Source organism: Mauremys mutica, chromosome 5, assembly GCF_020497125.1.
Source record: "Mauremys mutica isolate MM-2020 ecotype Southern chromosome 5, ASM2049712v1, whole genome shotgun sequence".
Lineage (NCBI taxonomy): Eukaryota > Metazoa > Chordata > Testudines > Geoemydidae > Mauremys > Mauremys mutica.
Window position 1 is genome coordinate 79118894 of NC_059076.1, and position 5360 is coordinate 79124253.

The following is a 5360-nucleotide window of genomic DNA, read 5'->3' on the forward strand; positions in this document are numbered from 1 at the left end:
ACATGACACTGGCTTCCCCGAATGGCTCTGCCAATCTTCTTACTTTTGTTGTCAGATAATAAAACAAACATCTAATAAAGGGGGCTATAATGAGCAGAATAGTCTCTCTATTTGTTACATTTATAAACCTTAAATTTAGAGGCTCAAAACATATATTTTATGTGACTGATGACAGACTGCAGTGTAGTCTACAGAATGTACTTTTCATGTGAGCTTTGCTGTACAATGCACATATCTGATATTTAAGTATTTCAGAAAATGTCCTAATACATAACATGGAATGTACATGATTTGCTATATGATTTATGAATTGCACTTTATAGCATAGGTAGTTCAAAATATTGGACAGTATGTTATAATTATTTGACAGGGAACTGATTATATACCCTTGTGATTCTACTGAATCACCCAAACAGACTAATCAATGTACAAAACATTTTCTTGCCCTAAGGAGCTTACCATTTAAATAGTGTGTTTAATTTTATACATGTTATATAATGTGTGAATTCTTTTTAACAGTATTCAGACAACAATTTAAGTATGATTATATGTATCCTAAAACAAAAGTCTGCTTTTGCATAATATGTTTTTCCATCATCTCTCTCTATTGGTTTTAGAGACATTTTCCTAATTCATTTTCCAGGCAGCTAGATGAATCTTCATAGCTGGTTACATAAAAGATTACAGAAGATTAGAAACCCACCAGTACTGCTTACATATACTTAACAAAAATGGCAATTAATTCTGTGGGACCTCAAGATCAGCTGCTGTCCAACAGAATGCAATAAGCTCACTGAAGTCATTTTATAATTGAATTGGAGTTGTTATGACTATTAAACAAATATAGAAGTACATGTGAGCCATGTCCATTGTGTTAGAACAAGTAGTAACATCTACCTTGCTGCTTATATACAGAAGGTCTTTACTCTTCTTTTATTTACACCCATGCAAATAAGGAATTACTCCACTGAAATCAATGAGGTTATGCCAGTGTAAAACCAACCTGAGGCTAGAATCAGGCATGAAAGGATTTTGTACCACACAATAATTACAGGTAAGACGTTTCAGCAATCCTGTGTCCTTTTGAAAGTTCTGCTTTTTAGAGGTCATATTTCAGGTAAAGCCATTTCACCATTCTATTTGGATTGACTGGTCAGAGCCCATGTCTGCTGTGTACTGGAGGCACCCTATATTTACCATGAATGCCTCAGGCACAAAGAAAATTGTAATAGATAATGGGCTGATGTTTTCATAAATGAATTCAAATTTTGAATCGGTCTGTAGAGCAAAGCAAAATGCTAAGCATGCTACCAATGCAGTATTTCTAATATTTACTGATCTGGGAAAAAGAAGCACAAATCTTTAACCCAGATCACAACACACTAGTACACTGAGGAAACAACTTCTGTTTGCAAAGAGACTCTCAGATTCAATGAGCATTATGTATTCCTTCCTAAAGTTTCCATGATATGTTTCCTACTCTTGATGAACCAGGGTACAGCAATACAACTCACCATACCGTACACCCCCTAAACTCCCAAAGGTTAGACTTTAGATGATGTCTTCTATCTTCAAAGTTATGATAGATAGGAATAAAAGAAATGGTTATTTTAAAAAAATAATCGAGAGCTAAAGGGAACAGTGAGCAATAACCGTTATCTTTAAAAAATGTAAAATGAACACTTCAATTTTAGAAGTTATATCTATATCTCATCTAAATATACAAAAGCTCTTTTTCTTACTTTATGTCATAAATGTCTAGCACATAATATACGTGCATGTCTTTGGGGCATCATTATACAAGATATATGGTTCCAAGAGCATCCAGTATTAAAGAATTTCTCTTGCTATCATTCAAGGTCCATGTATAAGTCTGTGGTATGAGAGCATTAGTTTGTCCAACAGAAAAATGGCTTTTATTTATCTTTTCTGCAGCCATTTTAGCCTTAGGAAGCCCCAAGGCCATGCAACTCTAATCATGTCTGAGAACATCACTTTAGTTCCTTAAGGTTCAGCCAACAAGGTGCCCTTGGTGCAATATGCTTAGGGCATCAGACTAACATGCAATTTTAGAAAACTGTCTTTAAGACTGAGTGCTGCTTCTTTAGAAGAACTCCAATGCCATTGAGCCCTAGTATTGAGTCAGGTAATTATATCAGACCCCTCAGCTATACCCACACAGATCTGTTTACTTAAATTTGTTCAGGACATTAAAGAAAACTAAGCAAAAGTAAATACACCCAGGAAGAGTTCTTAGGACATCAGCTTGACTTAGGTCTGATGTGTTTTTCTTGCTAGGATGCCCCAATGGCATTAGAGAATAAAGAAATGTTGTAGAGACCCAGAATGCACCATAGAAGCATGAAGCAATAGATAAGGGAACTCTGTTATACAGGGAAACTGTGAACCAAAGGGAAGAGCAAAAGAAGGTTAATAAATAAGGTGAACATGAATATAAAATAAAGGAAGTAGTCAAGAGGCTGATGAATACAAAAAGGAGGAAGAAACTGAAGAAAGGAGAATTGTATATGAGGAAGAGGTTAGAAAATGGAAGGAATGGCAAGGGACCACATGAATTCCTTGATGGCTTTATATCTATTTATTTTGATAGACCTAGAGGCCTCCCACAGAGTCAGGGCCCCATTGTACTAGGTACTATACAAATGGAAAATAAAAGATGGTGCCTTCTCCAAATAACTTAATGTAATTTAAACAAATAGATGTGATAAAAAATAGAAGGAACTGGGGAGGAGGAGGAGGGAAAAGGGAAACAGTAATGGGACTTGCATTCACATAGGCCAAATATATAAGATAAATATCAGAAGTCCATGCTGGCCATCTACCTATCTGTCATATTTGTTGATGATTTCTTGTAGGGATCATGCTACAAGTGGGCCTTAAGGAAGGATTTGAAAGAGATGAAGGAAGTTGAAAGAAGGCAGGAAAGAAAGAGAATTAAGGCAGATGAGTAGAGTTAGTCATTCTCTGCCTCCATTCTCCACGTGTAAAAGAGGGATAATAATTACAGCTGGTTGGGAATTGTCCACCAAAATGATTTTTCTAACATAAAATGCCCTTTTGGTAAAACCAAAATTTGTCACAGGAAAATTTCAACTTTGAAAAATTTCAGTTTTCCATTTGGAAAGCCAAAATCATCTCTCCCCTGCTGCCAGCCTAAAAGTCTCCTGTTAGTTTCACTTTAGCTTCTCTCCTCTCCTGGAGGTCAGAGAAGCAGAGAGCAGGAACTCTTCTTCTCTTTACTTACCCCACACCTGAGGAACCAGTGATCCCAGCCCTCAGCCTTTCCAGTAGCCTTGTAAAGTAAAATTGACCCAAGCCCTCCCAGCAGGCTGCCAGCAAGCCAAAAAATCTCTGATCTGGTTCTCCCCAAATGGATTTCCCAGGGAAAAAAATCAATATTTGACTTTGATTTAAGACACAATAATGCCATTTATTTTATTTATTCACTTATTTGCTAGAAAGAGATTTCCATTTTCTGGCTAGCTCTAATAATAATACTTTCTCCTATCCTTTGCCATTTAAATAATTTAATTTAATCAATTTAAATCCCAATCAGGCTAGTGCCAAGCTTGTGGATGGTCTCATTGATTGGGAATAAAGCTTTAGACTGTAAATTCTTCAGGGCAGAGACAGCCTCTCAGATTGTGTGTATATAATCTGGATGCAACAGAGTGCACCATGTGACTTTTTTTTTTTTAAATCCAAAGAAGGGGAGAAAAGCAGCTGGGAGGAAAAACAGATTTTAGTTTGGAGTAGAGCTGAGCAAAATGTTGTTACCAAAAAAAATGCACTTTCAGTTGACCTAAAGCTGTGCCCAAATTCATGTCAAGTTCACTGAATCATTTTGACTGAACTGAAAAAATCAAATGTTTCATTTATGTTGGATTCAAATGAGTCATTTTGATGTTTCTGAACCATTTTGATTTTTCAGCCTGGAATCACAATATGGCCAGAAAAGGAGGTGCACTCCTTATAACTTTAGCTCAGTGATTAGGGCTCTTACATAAGATGTGCGAGACAATTTCTCTCTTCCGCCTAATGTGGAGAAGGGATTTGAACATGCATTTCCTGTATTACAAGACAGCACCCTAGCTTCTAAGCTAAAGGATACTGTGATGTGGGCAAACCTCAGTCTCTCCTGTTGAAGGTGTTACACTTTTTGTAATAATTACCTAGTCACTGTATTAGGGAATTGAAATTGGGGCACTTGTCATTCATAGTGGCAATTCATAATCCATAATGATAATGAAGAGTCATTGGGCTAAGAAAAGAGAGTGAGAATTACTCTAAAGCAGTGGTGAGAAACCTGTGGTGTGTGGGCACACAGCCTATCAGGGTAATCTGAAGGGCTGCAAGATAGTTTGTTTATGTTGACCGTCCGCAGGCATGGCCTCCCGCAGCTTTCAGTGGCATGCTCTTAGGCCACAGACCTAGGAACCCCAATACTGGGACAGGCTGTGGAGATATAAAACTTCAGAGATCCAGTAGCTGGAGCAGTCTAGTGAGTGGCTGAGAGGGGGTGCTTGACTGGGTGCTGCAACAGAGCTAAAGAGAGTGTTGCAGAAACAAACTCAGATGAAAGGCTGAGACACAAGAAGAAGTAGATGGGGGAAAAATTAATAGTAAAGCCAAAAATGTGTTTTTTTTAAAAAAGCATATAGAGTTGGGAGAGTCATAAGGAACTTTACTGAGGCCCTCCTACCCTGGTTTCTATGCAATACTCATTGTTATATTTTCTAAAACAAGAACTGACCTAATACTGATTTCTTCTTCCATCGATACTTTCTCCAATACCATAAATTCATTTGAGCCATGCCATACTGGATTTGGAGTCATGTGACAGGAACATCTCCGGCATCAAGTTTTACTGGCATGAATGTTGGCAGAGTCAAGTGCTTAAGTGCTGGGAGGAAAATTAGTATTTGCTTGTACAATCATCCAATTGGGAAAGTGAAATGTCACCATATGAATTATTTGACCAATCACAACTGACCAACACCTCTCAAAGAGAAATAATTACATATATCTAAAATTTCAGAGAACTCTTTGCAATCTATTCATAGAGTTAAAAATTGAAAGAGAATTAATCAAATGATTGATTAATGGAAGGAATTCATTATCTGTCTGTGGCTATTCCATGGGCAGAAAAAGGATAAATTCTTTATTTTGAATTTTAATCTCATCTCATAAAACCATCCTAATGATGCCTTCTTGCCATATGAATAATTAGTAAATGTGTAGTCCTATTACTTAATCTGTCCACCTAGTGCCTGACAAGCACACTGAGCTGAAGAAAGTATGGAGGAAAAGGGAACTGATGTGATTGAGACAACTAGAAA